The following is a 15,261-nucleotide window of genomic DNA, read 5'->3' as shown; positions in this document are numbered from 1 at the left end:
CCACAGGGTCCCCTTTTCCAAAATGTTCGGTGAATGGAAGCTTATAGTATAATCTGTTGAGACTAGATCCTTTTGTTGAGCAATATGCATTTAGGATTCTTCCATGTTGTTGCATGAATTAGTAGCTCACTCCTTTTGGTTGCTGAAGACTATTTCATAGTATGGTTGTATCATAGTTTGTTTATCCACTCATTTGGAGGACATCTTCGTTGCTCCCTGTTTTTGGCAGTTGTGAGTAACACTGCTATAAACATTTCTGTGAAGATTCTTGTGTAGACATAAGTTTTCCAATCAGTTGAGTAAATACCAAGGAGAGCAATGCCTGGATGGTATGGTATGTTTATATTTAGCTTTGTAATAAACTGTCAATCTGTCTTCCAAAGTAGCTGTGCCATTTTGTATCCCCTCAAACAATGATGGATTTTTGCCCTGCATGCTTGCTAACATTTGGTATTGTCAGATTTTTGGATTTTAGCCATTCTTATAAATGTGTAGTGGTATCTTGTCTTAATTTGCATTTCCCTAATGACAAATGATGTTGAGCATCTTTTCATATGCATATATGCCATCTGTATATCTCCTTGGGTAGTGGTCTGTTTGGGTCTTTTGCCCATTTTTTAATTGGTTTTGTTGTTGTTTTAAGTACTCTTTGTATATCCAACTATAAGTCCTCATTAGATTTGTGGTTTGCGAATACTTTCTCCCAGTCTGTGACTTGCCCTTGGAATGTGGGTTTTGAAAGTTCTTTGGGTGATTCTGAACTTCTGGCACAAAACTCCAGATCTGATTGACATAGGAGCATTGGATCATCTCTTCTGCAGCTACCCCTTCTCTCGCTTTCCATTTCTTATGAGTCAAATTCTCTGGGTCTTGATCGCCTCCTCTGTAAAATGAAGAATATTAAGTTACCTTCCAGAGACAGCAGGTATCTTTCAATGTTTAGTTCTATGATTCCATGACCACCTGACCTTTTGAAACCCTCCTGGAATGCTACCAATATACAGTTAGATCTCCTTACCTTTCTAATTGCTTTCACAAAGGAAAAGAACTGAACGATCCAGACATTGAGAGTCTTTAATTTCTTTGTGGAATTTTATTTACTCCCACTGCCTAAAAAGCTCAACTGTTATGATGGAATGCCAGAGTGAAATAAATCTGGCAGTGACTTTAAAATGACAATAGGACAAAAATCTACTGGGTCATGTCTCAGAGGTACTGCTCAAAAAAATGACCTCCATGTTTACCATGTATTACAAATTGTGTACATTTGTAGGCCGGTGGGAAAACAATGGCAGTTTAGAATTTCCCTCTATCCTTCCTCTAGGTAATTATTCCATTATGAAAGAGCAAACCCCATTTTCTATGAAAATTTACTTTTCCTGCAAAAATGTCCCTTGAAGGACAGAACAGGAAAGTAACTACAAGAAAGACTCACAAAAAGAAGAGGTACAGTACCTTGAAGATATCTCCAGATGGAATAAAACTTAGAAAACATATTAATAAACCTTTGTAACACAAAAAGTACAGTAATAATTGCTAAAATGTTCTAACAAAATAGAACTTTTATGGCTCTTAAACCCATCCTATGGTGTTATTAACCAGGGAATATGAAGTCTTTTTTCCTTCAACTTTCAAATCCTGCAGTACAGACTCACTCAGATCTCATAGAATGCCCTATTACCCACTTAGTTTCTGTTTTGGTCACGTGCTATTATGCCTATGTTGTCTTAGCTTAATGATTTTGTGGGAGTAGCACAGCACAGGCTTTGGAGTCAGAGTTTTAAACCTTATTACTTATTAGCCAAGAAATTTTCTGGCAAGTTCTTTACACTCCCTGAGTTTTCTTTCCTCATATGTACTATGTAGGTAATAATAATACCTGTTTGGATTGCTATGTCAAAGAAACTAATGAAACCTAAAGGTACTTAGTGTAGTACCTGGCATATATTTGTGGCTGCTACCGGTACTGGTTTAGATGAGGTCACCTAGGTGTTAATGTTTCGGGTGACAAGACTAGAAGGCCAAGGACATTTCAGGAGCCCATGAAAGAGAATGTTGTTGAAATTCCCTGGCAAAATAGTCCTGGTAGAGACTCCTCCCCTTTCCAGGAGGCTTTAAAAGAATGGTCAGAGTAGAAAGAGAGGAGCCCAAAGAGAAGGATGCCATTGATACTGGAAGAGAGGGTCTTCCAAGCAGGAAGGGGTGGGGAATGATATCAGATGCTGCAGAGAGATTCCAGATGATCAACTCTCCATTGGCTTTCCAATTTCAGAAGGGTATCGGTAGTAAGGGAGACAGAGGAGAGCTGACAACTGGGGACCCAAGTCTGAGGCATGAATGATGCCAAAGAAGTAGATAGACCAAGCAGAGGTTACTCTCAAGAAGTTTTATGGGGGGAACCCCAAACTATAAAGTATGGCTAAAAGAGATCTGGGGTTTGGGTTTAATATTTTTTCAAGTTGGGAAAAATTTAATATGTTTGTTTACAGAGGAGCAAGAGCCAGTAGAGAGTTAAAGATGGGCTTTGGATATTTAATGACAGCCCAAGTTTTCTGAAGTGTTTAGAGGGCAGAAGAATTCACAGGGGAGAATTAGCTCTGGACAAAACAAGGGGCAGGGTGGATGATACAGACGAGTGCATAGGTGGTGGGAAAGAGAGGAAGTGAAGAGTTTGTTCTTGATAATCTCCACTTTCCAGGAAGTAGGAAGATGGTGAGGATGTTTGAATATGTTTTGAGGAGAGGAATAAAGTTTTCAAAAAGCTATCCAGCAAATGGGTGGCAAGCTGAATAATCATTATTGGGCACAGCTCAGTCTTCAGTCATATCTTCATTTGTGGGAGTTTTCTAGCAGTCCTCAACAGCCTGACTATGGGAACATCCATAGATAGTTGGACATGAGCTGGAATTTTTTATAAAATTTTGTGTGGTTTTGAAACTTTTCAAAACACAAAGTTGAAAGAATGAACACCCCTTAATGTAGATTCACCAATTATTAATGTTTACATATTTGCTTTATCATTTTTATGGGTGTAATACTTGTTATTGGAATATAAATTAGACTTTGTTTAACCTTGAATATTGCAGCATTTATCTCCTAGAAACCATGACATTCTTCTACATAACAATAGTATGAATTATTACTCAAGAAATTTCACATTAGGACAATACTATTGAATGTTTAGTCCATATTCAGATTTCTCTAATTGTCTCAGTAGTTTTTCCAAAGATTTTTAAGTGATTTCTACACCCAGTGTGGGGCTTAAACTCATAACCCTAAGATCAAGAGTCACATGCTCTACTGACTGAACCAGCCAGGCACCTCTCAGTCAATTCATAGCTTAAAAAACAAACAAACAACACTCCAGGATTCATTAGGTATTGTATTCAGTGGAATTTTTAATCTCCTTTAATTTGGAAGAATTTTTTTAGCTCTGTAACATTGATATTTTTCAAATATACCATCTAGTTTTTTGGGGGAATGTCCCTTAATTTTGGTTTATTTCTTTATTATAAACTTGGGTCCCATGTTTCTAGCAGGAATACTACTTATGTGATGTGTCCTTATCTAAGCATTGCATCAAGAAGGCTAGGTCAGTCTACCCCATTACTGGTAACATGAACTTTCATCACTTGGTTAAGGTGGTATTTTCTAGGTTTCTTTGCTGTCAAGTTATGGTTTCCCCCTTTTAAATTAATAAGAAATTTGTTGGGGAGTGGTGGTTAGAAGTTTGGGAACTACCTGAACTGTAAATATCCTGTTCCTCTCCAATTTGAACCCAATAGTTTTAGCATCCATTGAATAAGCCTGTGGAAAGAGAAGAGTCAGTCTGGGTTGGCTAGGGAAGAAACTGAAATCGGAGAGGGCATGCACACATGTAGGTTGTCTATGTGTGTGTTGCTGCAAAGTATATATGCCAGGAGCACAGAGTGAGGGACCCGAAAGAATTGGAAGTTGTGGTCAGAGGTGAGGATGCTGGAATTTAAAGTTTTTTAGGGTATAGCCATTCCAGGCTTTTGAGGTTTTAGGAGGTTGCCATGAATTCAGAAGATAGCTTGAGTGGAGAGAAGGTTTTTTCATTAAGAGGAAGCAAAGGAATTCTGAGACCAAAGTACTGCATAAATCCACTGTGTAGATATTGAATTGACCCAGAAGATGGGGTAACTGGAGGAGAAATTATACGAGCCAAGGGCCAAAGCCCTCCATTGTTCAAGATCTGTAGCGAGTCAGTCCGTGGATGACGGTGATGGGGGTGGGAAGAGAGTGGAGGAGTCGGATGTCCTGGGCCCAAAAGAAGATGTTTTATTAAGTGGGTAAAAGAGCAAGGACGTAGCAGTGGGGATGGGGGTAAACATCATGTTTTCTTTTTAACCTCTCCAGTGTGGAGTAGCCACCAGCAATGGCACCTCCTCCAACCTAAAGGAGAGCCAGGCCTTTGAATAAAGGTAGAGAGCTGGAGAGAGCTTTGAAGCAGCTTTGGAGAAGCATGGTCTTGCTACTGGGGAGAGGATCAGAGGGCACAAAGGAAAGGGCAATAGGACAGGCAGCTGTAGGAATAGAGAGTAAGAGGAGACAGAGAAGCCCAGGGTAATCTGAGAGGAGATTACCTTGCAGGGTAATTGAGGATTGGAGGGCAAAGGGTGGAAAGAAAACAAGAGATGGGAGGTTGGAGCTGAGGTCAGGATTGTGCCTAGACCTCCAGGGCATATGTCAGCCCTTTTTCTGTAAAGGACTGGCAAGCAAGTATTTTCAGCTTTGTGGGCCATACAGATGGCTGCTGTTGGAGCATGAAAGCAGCCATCGACCCTGTGTAGATGCATGAGGGTGACCGTGTTCCAATAAAACTTTACGGTCACTGAAATTTAACTTCATGTAATATTCACATGTCACCAAATACTCTTGTTCTGACTTTTTTTTTCTCCCAAACATCTAAAATATGTAAAACCTTTAGCCCACAGGCTGTACAAAAGGAGACCTGAAGACAACCTGAGGCCCGTAGGCCGTGGTTTGCTAACCCCTTCTCTAGGGTAAAGGTGTAGGAATTTGTGTTAAAGCAGAGACTTAAGAGTCACTAGGGACATTTTGGGAGGGGAAGTAAAATATATCTTTTGACAATCACGAGTGACTGTTGGTAAAGTCCTTGGACCAGGAGTTCAGGCTATCAGACTACAAACTCCAGAAAGGAAAGGGAAATTTTAAGATCAACAGTAAAGACTATGATGAAGCAGTTATGTATGCACTTACTGCAAGCGTTGTTGTTGTTTTAATTCTTTAAAGGCTTTTTAAAAATGTAAGTAAAAAGCATATGACAGATTTAAAGCCAAATAACGTATGTGCCCTGGTTCAGTTTTCAGATAATCAGTATTTCTGTTTTAATCCTCTTACTTTATAGATCTCTACATCTTTCTCAGTGCAGTTTATCCAGAGAACAACTCTGGTTTTCTCTGGGGTGGGGGAAGTGGGGTTGCCAGACTACCCAAGGTACAGGAAGGGACCTGGTCACCTAATTGCCCTTTGCGCAAAATACAGGCTTTCAGCCAACACTTGGCTGGCAGTCCCGTACCCCACTTCTTGCTCTCTGAGTGTCCAGCCCCTCAGGGGGTACTTCTCCGCTCTTAAGTCAGTTACCACTCCAGCATTTGCTTTTTGTCTTTTAAAATCTATTGAACTCTTTCAACTGTGGCTCCTGTCTCTCTCTGCCGTCCTTGGTTTGGCAGAGCTCTGGGAGGGAGAAGATAAACAAGTGTAGTCAGCCTGCCATATGCTTGTGCTTTAAAATGGGCAGCTAGTACTCCTACATTATGAAAAGCCTCTACCCCCTTCTCTCCGTCTTGCACCTTCTTGCCTATTGCTGTTGGATTTTCTGATAAAATTTTAATTATAGTCGGGAAAAGGATAGGTATCAATATTTGGCATTTGCATACTTTTATTTATTTTTTTACTCCAAAGGTCAGCATTTGGTCATTAACAACTTGGTTTTTTTCATGCTACATGAAACAGGAATGAAAATAAATGCCATTGATTATATTTTAAATCACTTCTGTTTTTTTTTTTTGCTTACTAATAAAAGGTGAATGGGTTTTTTTTCCCCATCTTTAATAGTGCTATTTTCATTTCAAGCTAGACACTAGACACTGAATTCTCTTACTTAAAGATTGGATAGTCTTCTCCACACTTCATGTAAGTTGAATTACATCCAAACATTTTATTATAAGAATAGGAAAAAATAGCTACTTAAATCAATGGACCATCCTCACTTACTTCTTTGGAAGCCCCAAGCAGCCATGTTCTCTTGATCCTTGGTATATGGCAAAACAACGTGATTATTTTGTTGCACTTTCCAAAATGCATGTAACAGGACAACTTGACCACATAATGTAAAAAATGTCAGCAGAGGAACTACGTATACTTAAACATTGTCTTGTGAGTTTACTATATTCACCCAATGTTACTCAGGTGAAGCTACAAGTGAACATTAGTCAGTTTTACTTTGGGAAAAATAATGTTCTCATGGGAGGCTATTTGAGGAAGTGATACCTGGATAGAGAAGTGATCGCAGATAGTGACAAGTGTAGGGAAGGGAGGAGAGCCCTGTGAGCCAAGGATTATAGTCTCTCAAAAAGGAGGGACTTTGGGATGCCTGAGTGGCTTGGTTGGCTGAATATCCAACTCTTGATTTTGGCTCAGCTCATGATCTCAGGGTTGTGGTTGGAGCCCCAGCTGTTGCTGGCTCTGCTCTGAGCATGGAGCCTACTTAACCGTTCACTCTCTCCCTCTCTTTCTGCTCCTCCACCCCACCATTGCTTGTATTCTCTCTCTAAAAGAAAAAAAAAAAGTTGGCAGGCACTTGGAAATTGAGGGAAGGCTAGCATAAGGCCAGGGAGAGATGTAGTTTGGTCAGAAGCCATGGACCTCAAAAGAACTAATTGTCTAATTAGGTTTTAAGCTGTTACTTGGATTTTGGTTAGAGGAAATAAAATCTAAACACTTACTGAATATTTGTTGAGTTGAATTCACTGGAAGATTTTTTTCAAGGTGTATGGTTTAAGTCTGTTAAGCAGAATGTAAACTGTATGATGTGATTTCTTCCTTTGGCTGCTTATATCGTGGAAGAACATTGGATTAGGAATCTGAGGGAAGACGTGGTTCGGAGTTTTGTCTCTGCCACTTAAACGCTCACAGGAGACAAAATGAACTGATGTTGTACAAGGGCGTGCTGACAAAAGAGTTAACAAAACAGCAGAAGGTAAATATGAATTCAAACTATAGTGGGTGAAGATAAAAAGAGTTTCATAATTTCTTTCTCCCCATTCCATGCAAATATTAATAGAAAAATTTTAATGAACTTCATTGAGATTTAATTTACATATAACAAAATGTACTTATCGGAAGTGTAGTATTTGGTGAAGTATGACAAACATATCCATGCAAGATATAGAACATCTCTATTGAGATGTTCTTTATGATCAAGATATAGAACATCTCTATTACCCCACAGAGTTTCCTCATGTCCCATCTCCATCCACCCCAGGAAACCACTGATCTGCATTTTGTTACTCTAGATTAGTTCCCCCCCAACAAAACATTTCCTATAAATAGAATCACATAGCAGATCTTCTTTTATGTATGGCTTATTTCACCCAGCATAATGTTTTTATTTTATATTTTTAAAGATTTTATTTATTTATTTGACAGACAGAGATCACAAGTAGGCAGAGAGGCAGGCAGAGACAGAGAAGGAAGCAGACCCCCTGCTGAGCAGAAAGCCAAACGTGGCTCTCCATCCCAGGACCCTGGGATCATGACCTGAGCCGAAAGCAGAGGGTTTAACCCACTGAGCCACCCAGGTGCCCCTACCCAGCATAATGTTTTTAGATTCATCTATGAGATGGTCATCAGTTTGCTCATTTTCTTACAACTTGTTTGTTTCCAGATTGGGGCTAGTATGAATCTTGGTGTATAAATCTTTGTATAGATAAGTTATAATCTCTTTGTGATAAATATCTAAGAGTGAGATCACTGGATATATAGTAAATGTATATTTGCTGTTACAAGAATTTTTTTTTAAGATTTTATTTATTTATTTGACAGAGAGCACAAGTAGGGGAGCAGTAGGCAGAGAGAGAGGGGGAAGCAGGCTTCTCACTGAGCAGGGAGCCTGATGCGGGGCACGATCCCAGGACCCTGGGATCATATCCTCAGCCAAAGGCAGCTGCTTAACTGACTGAGCTACCCAGATGCCCCCGTTAGTTATAAGAAATTTTTAAACAGGTTTTCAGAGTTACTGTAGTCTTTTATATTCCCACCACCAATGTATGAGAGTTCTAAATTTCCCATATGGTTGAGAACACTTTGTATTGTCAGTCTTTTAAGTTTTAGCCATTCTAGCGGGTATGTAATGGTATTACATGGTATGTAATGGTATTTCATTGTGATTTTAATTTGTACTAGTCATTGGGGAAATGACATCAAGAGTCATTCATGTAGTTATTGGTCCAATTCAAGTATCTTCTTTGGTGAAGGATCTTTTCAAGTCTTTGGCCATTTTTATGGCATTATTTATTGTATTATTGAGTTGTATGTATTCTTTAAATATTCTGATCCAAGTCCTATGTTAGATATATGTATTAGGAATATTTTCCTCCCTGTATGTGCCTTGGCTTTTCAGTTCCTTAATGGCTTCTTTTGAAGAACAGAAGATTTTATTTTTGGTAAAATCTAGTTAAGAATTTATTCCTCCATGGTTGTTGCTTTTTGTGTCCTACCCAAGCAGTCTTTGCTATCTCCTGGTTTTCTTCTAGAACAGTGCCATCAAACAAAACTATTATGTGAGCCACATATATAACTTTAAGTTTTAAGTAGCCACATTAAAAAAGTAAAAAACAGTTGAAGTTAATTTTAATCATATGTTCTATTTAAACCAACATGTCCAAAATATTACTAAAGAAGGTAATCAATATAAAAATATGGAGATATTTTACATTCTGTTTTTATCCTAAGTCTTCAAAAGCTAGGCTATAGTTTATGCTTATAGCACATTTGAGTTTGGATTAGTCACATTTTAAGTGTTCAACAGCATGGCTAGAGGCTACTTTATTGGACAGAGAGTTCTATAAGTTTTATAGTGCTTGTTTTTTATTTAGATCTGTGCTCTAATTTGATTTGATTTTTGTATATGATGTGAAGTCTAAGTGCAAGGGTTTTTTTTTCTCCATACAAATAACCAATTCTCACATCATTTATCTTTTTCCACTGAAGTTATGTTGTACCTTTGTCTGAAATCAAGAGATCATATGTGTGGGTCTATTTCTGGACTCTATATACTGTTCCCGCCAATACCATTCTGATTTGATTATTGTAGATTTATAGGCCTTAAAATCAGGTAGTGTAATTCTTCCAAGTTTGCTCTTCTTTTCCCTTTTTGTTATTCTAGATTCTTTGTGTTTCTATATGAAGTTTAGTTTCAGTTTGTCATTTTCCACAACAAAGCTGACTGGGATTTTGCCCACTGTAAATGGTTGACAGGTGCCTTCCCCCTGCCAAAAGATATGCCCATGTCCTAATACCCTACACTGAGAATGGGGGGCAGAAAAAAGAGAGGGGCAGTTTGTAAATGTAATTAAGAATCTTGTCATGAGGTCATCACAAGTAATTCAGGTGTATCCTAAATCCGGTAAGATAGACCCACAGAAGAGGAAACACACCACACACAGGGGAGAGGGCAATGGGACAACAGAGGCAGAGGCTGGAGTGATGTGGCCAGAAGCCAAGGAAGCCAAGGAAACCAGGGAGTGCCAACAGTCTCCAAACTCTGGAAGAGGCAAGGAAGGATTCTCCTCTAGAGCCACTAGAGGGAGTGAAGCCCCACTGACACCTTGATTTTGGAGTTCTGGCCTCCAGGACTGTGAGAGAGTACATTCCTTGTTTTAGCCACAAACTTGTGGTAATTTATTGCAGCAGCTATAGGAAACAAATATGTCCATTATCAGGCTGAGGAAGTTTCTTTTCTTTCCTGTTTTTTTTTTTTTTCTTCTTTCAGGAATGGGTGTTGGATTTTGTCAAATGCCTTTTCTGCATCAATTGAAAATATTTTCTTTCTTGCTGTTTTGTTAATGTTGTTGTAATCTATATAAACACTACTCACATGGTATTGATTTTAGTTCCATCATAACTGTTACCCCTAGTAACATCTGTTCCTGAAAGTGCTGGGTCCTGACATGTTGTATCAAATTGTAAATATGTCAGCATGAATCTTCTTGCTTTATATTTGCTAAAGACATTTTAAGAAGTCGTTGAAGAGTCTGTAGAATAAATATGTATCTCAAAATGCTTAGAAGAATAAAACACAGATCATGGAATTTAGCTGGGTGCTTCCCTATAACTGGGACCACACTCATAAACCTGGGGTTCAGTTTGGCCTTGAGAAATACTTTTCTTTTCATTTTTTTTAAAAGATTTTATTTATTTATTTGACAGAGAGAGAGCAGGCAGGCAGAGGGAGAGGGAGAAGCAGGCTCCCTTGCTAAGCATAGAGCCCAATGCAGGGCTTGATCCCGGGACCCTGGGATCATGACCTGAGCCAAAGGCGGATGCTTAACCAACTGAACCATTCAGGTGCCCCGAGAGATACTTCATTTGGCCTTTGTACAGTTTTCAAAATTGGGAAATTTGATTACTAAAGCACTAAATATCATGCTTGTCCTGAATTATACAGACTGGCAACAGTGTCCTGAATTCTAACATGGCAGCGATTGGCCTGAGCTGTACAACATCTGCCCCTTACACAAAGAATGTGTACTACACTAACTCTACTACAATCCCATTCCTCATTGTTTTAAACTTCATAGAGATTTGAGTTTACAGTCTCTGCCCTAGAACCTTTGTTGGGGCACATAGTAATGCAAAGGCACAAGTCATTAAGGGAAGGTTTAGGGAAAAGGAGGGTATTACAGTTACCAAGTCAACATACAGATCTTCAGGGAACTTTGTGGGAATGATTTAAAGATAAAAAAGGGCTTTCATATAATTCATTACCAGTGAGAGAGACACTCTGATCAGCTGACTTATGGATAAATATGGCACAAAGAAACATTAAGAAAAATCTAAATTAAAACCCTAAGCCACACAAAGAAAAACAACTCACCTGCTACAACCAAGAAGAGAAAGAAGTACTGTGGAAGCTTATAATGTAAACTGTGAGAAGGAATGCCAGAGAGTCTGTTACTTTGTTGTGTATCTACAACCTTCTACCCACCCCACTCCCCCACCCTGGAAAGTACTGAGGAAAAAGATGATCAGACCAAATTTTGAGAATTTTCACAAATGTCCTCCAATTAAGAAAGAAGTCAATGGCATCCCTGTAAAACATCAAGGAATCTTTATATACCACTGTGAGATTTTCCCAGAAGCACGAAAAGTTTGCCATCTTCTGCGGTACTATGTTAAACCAGGCAAATGAACTGAAGTTCATGAGATATTCCTTGGCTGACTTGAAGAAGGGTGCTGAGGATTTAAAGGAAATTCAGAAGTGATGGCTGACTTCCCCCAGCAAGCTCTACACTCTGTTTCAGGCTGAGCTCCACAATCCCTATCACCCCTCCCCTCATCCTAAAACCCTCAGGTCACAGAAAAAGTAGATAGCAACAGCACTCAGCCCTGAAACTGAAGCTCATGATAGGGAAGACAGACACATCTCCGGTGAAGAGCAAAGTGTACCAGGAATTCACTAGCTGCATATGAGTGCAAATATAAGGTCTGGTATTCACTTCTAGGGATAAACAAGATAAAAGATATGACATAGCTGTTATGCAAGCATGCTATATAACATGGGAGTGGGAAACAAGAAAAACGGCATGTAGAAGACAGACAAAAAAGCCAAATTTGTATTCCTTGTATGTGTTTCACGCTACAGGAAAAAGAGAAAAAAAAAAGAATATGGATTACTCAAAACAGCTCAAGGACAGTATAAGACGATAATGTGATGAAAAAGGAAATTGCATGGCTAAGAAAATTGAGGTTCAAACCAACATGATTTTAAAATCAAGTAAACTAGAAAAATGAATAGAGTATTTTGAGAGAATCCGAGTGAGTACAAGATCTCCAGAAGATGGATATGGAAGGACAGAAATCAAGTATAAGGAATCTGGTGACTCTGAAGTAAAAACCCAATCGACAAAAGATAAACTTACTCAGATGTATACTATGAATGGGATTCTACACTAAGAGAAGGAGAATGGAATCCGTAGACTGAAAGATCGTACTATATACAGGAGGGAAAAAACTGACATCGAATAATTGACAGAGACATAGCCCAGATAAGGCTCTAAAGAGTTTTAATGATAAAAAAAAAAAAATTCTTCAGGCATCCAAGTAGAAAAGTCAAATCCCCTTGCAGGGAAAAATCACACAGGATTCAGATCTCTCCACAAAATTTGATGTCAAAAATCAATGAAAGCAATTGTGTTTTTGTTCTGTTAGGTTTTGAAGAAAGGTGTGAATCCAAAATGTTTACCTTGTTCAGTGTTTATTTATGTGTGGAACTACAAAGTAGATAAAACATTAAGGTGCTCGCTGAACCCTCCTTCGGAAAACTACTTGAAAAAGAGAACAGGCCATTAAATAAAAATAAAGAATTTAGGAATGAATAAGTTATGATGAATACTGAATTGATCTAAATACAGAATTAAGACTGAACATCTGGGAGAAGAAGGTGGGAGAGCACTTGTAAATGTTCTGAGTGCTAGTAAGCCAAAAGTAATATAAGCAGTGGAAATTGGAAGATTGCAATGACGGTGGGTGGAATTGTAAGATGCTATTAACCTCGTATTTCCGAGCTATGAGACTCCGAAATAACGTAGTGAATTCTTCATGCTTTTCATTTTACTTAACGTTTACAGGCCTCTTTTAGGAACGTATATCTTGTAGGGGAAAAGCAACCGCTGGAGGTCTGCTTCAGTTTCTTTTTCTTAAATTCAAATAGCTTTGAACATTTTTAAATGACTTAGATGACCCAGAGCACGATTCCTTAACTATAAAATTCTTTCCGTCTCCTCTTTCTGTGCCTTAGTATCTTCGTCTGAAAGACGAGAGGTAGGGTTTCTCCCAGGGTTGTCTCAAGGACCACATTTCTTTCCCCGTGAAGTGCTTAGAACAGAGCCCGGCTCACAGTGAGTGGTCACAGTCAGGCTGCCATTATTTCCACGCTGCACGCCTAGGAGGTAAGCGAATTGGGCTCATTGCAGGGTTCTCCTAGCATCTGTCGTGTTTCTCGGTTACGGTTTGGCTCAGGGCGGTTCATCCTGGTGGTGACTTCAGTGAACAGTCCTCGAGACCGTGCGGGGCTTCGGGCTGGTTCGGGTCTACCTGCGCCCGCTCTGCACCTGGGCGACCTTGGCTTAGCCCACGCGGATGACTCAATCGGCCAGGCGTCTGGGCGCCTGTCCTCTTCCTCCGCCCAGGCCGCCGACCCCCTGGCTCCCCAGCGGGGCCTCCTCCTGCCACGTGACGCCCCCGCCAGGGGCCCCAGCGCCCTCCTCGCGGACGCGCCGTTCCGGCTCCCGGGCTCCGCCTGTGCGCGGCCTCCTCGGCGCAGCCATCCTCGCGGCTGCCGAGGGCGGCAAAGCCCACGGCATCTGCCATTTGTCATTCAGCCCGTCGGTACCGCCCCGAGCCTTGATTTAGACGCGTCTGGGGCGTATTCTGGCCTCACTCTCCTGGCGCACGGACGGACGAACGGACGGGGCGGCTCTCCTCCCAGCCCGGCGGACCGCGGGCCTTGGCGCGCGGGGTGCTTCCCCGGGTCGCCGTCATGGCCGCGCAGGCGGCGCGCCCGAGCTGCCTCGCCTGAGTTCCGGGGGGCTCTCGACCCCGCAGGGTAGGTGGTTGGGTGCTCGCGGCCCGGCTCGGTGGCCGTGGGGCCCGCGGCGGGCCTGGGGGCGGCGGGGCGGCGGCATTGCCGCGGCGCGAGGACCGTCCTGGGCTCCGTGCCGCGCTGGGGAGGGTGTGCCGGTGCCGACGCGCCGCGTACGTGACGGGGTCCGGGGCTCCGCGGGACCAAGTGTGAAACTCCGACAAATTGTCACCGGCCAAGCCAAGCTGACTTGAACAAAACATTCTTTCAACGGGTCGTTTCTAGTGCCACTTTTTGAAGCATTTGTGTATATTTGGTATGCAGTAAATAGACTCGGGTTTTGAAAACTGGCTCTCTAACCTTGCCAAAAGGCCAAAAAAAAAAAAAGTCTCTTAAAAGTAATAATGTGACTAAACATGAAATGTTTGCATTTATATTCATGATGGAAAATATGATTCGTTTTTTGCTTTAATAGGATGGACTCGGTCAGATGTATCCTTAAAACTGTTTTAAAATGTGGGCTCCTAAAAATTTCCTAGATTAGAATAACTGATAATGCAACTTTGGTTGTTTAGTCTCAGCATCAAACTTTAAGGACGGTGGTGGGGATTTTTTACTTCTTAATAAATGTGCCGCTATAATTTTGACTTTTTTCCCCCCAACAAATGTGTTACTTTTATGTTTTAGGAAACCAATAAAATTAAAAATAGAAGCACTCAGCTTAGGTCCTCCTTCTTCCAGGAATCCTTCCCTAACCCCTCCCTCCCCAAGCAGGATCGGAGGCCCCTCCTGTGAGCTTTCTGGGGCCTCACTGAGGTCCGGGTCCCTTATGTCCTCCCCACCCCCCTGTGTATTAACCCATCAGTCTCGCTCGGAGTCCACTGGATACATAGCACATGGTAAGTGATTAGTACTGTTTTATGACCGAAGGAAAAGATAAAACGATCTGATGTTTCACAGTTTTAGCTCTAAAATTTTAGAGTGGTCAATTTATATGCACTCAGATAAGAGCATTTACTTAAAAGTTAAGGATCTAAAAGAGCTGACTGCGTCCAATGTCCATGTTCCATGCCCTAGCAGTTCTACCCCTAGGTATTTATCCTCTACAGTGATGTTTTTCAAAGTTTGAAGCCCATTTTAGTGAGTCGTGAAATCAGCTAAGTGGATAATTATCAGAATTTGTAAAACACGAATTAGCAGAGAACAGAAAATAACAGAATATGTCTCAGGTCATTGGGTATTTGCTTCATGAAACTTTTTTTTTTTCCTCTCGGTTTTTACACACACAGATGTGTGTCATGATGTAAAACGTCATTCCTTAGTATGAGTCATGGTCAAAAAAGTTTGAAAGCCACTGCCCTAGATAAATTTTTCATACATATACACAAGCAGACGTGTACAAGAAGGTTTAC

General features: G+C 40.7%; 1 protein-coding gene across 5 annotated transcripts in view; it reads left to right on the top strand.

Annotated features, from left to right (window-relative positions):
- The window catches only part of PLAGL1 (PLAG1 like zinc finger 1), a 109,416-nt gene that overhangs the window by 25,594 nt on the left and 68,561 nt on the right, over positions 1-15,261 (top strand). For 3 of the 5 annotated variants that reach the window (XM_059400873.1, XM_059400875.1, XM_059400871.1), the window contains exon 1: positions 13,785-13,873. The exons of 1 other annotated variant lie outside the window; for it this stretch is intronic. The gene's annotated coding sequence lies outside the window, so the exon portion shown is untranslated. Of the gene's footprint in view, positions 1-13,784; positions 13,874-15,261 lie in introns of those variants that run through there. One more of the 5 variants, XM_059400874.1, reaches the window with a different exon arrangement.

Source organism: Mustela nigripes, chromosome 5, assembly GCF_022355385.1.
Source record: "Mustela nigripes isolate SB6536 chromosome 5, MUSNIG.SB6536, whole genome shotgun sequence".
Taxonomy (NCBI): domain Eukaryota; kingdom Metazoa; phylum Chordata; class Mammalia; order Carnivora; family Mustelidae; genus Mustela; species Mustela nigripes.
Note: the sequence above shows the minus strand (reverse complement) of the source record. Positions and strands in the feature narration are given on the sequence as shown.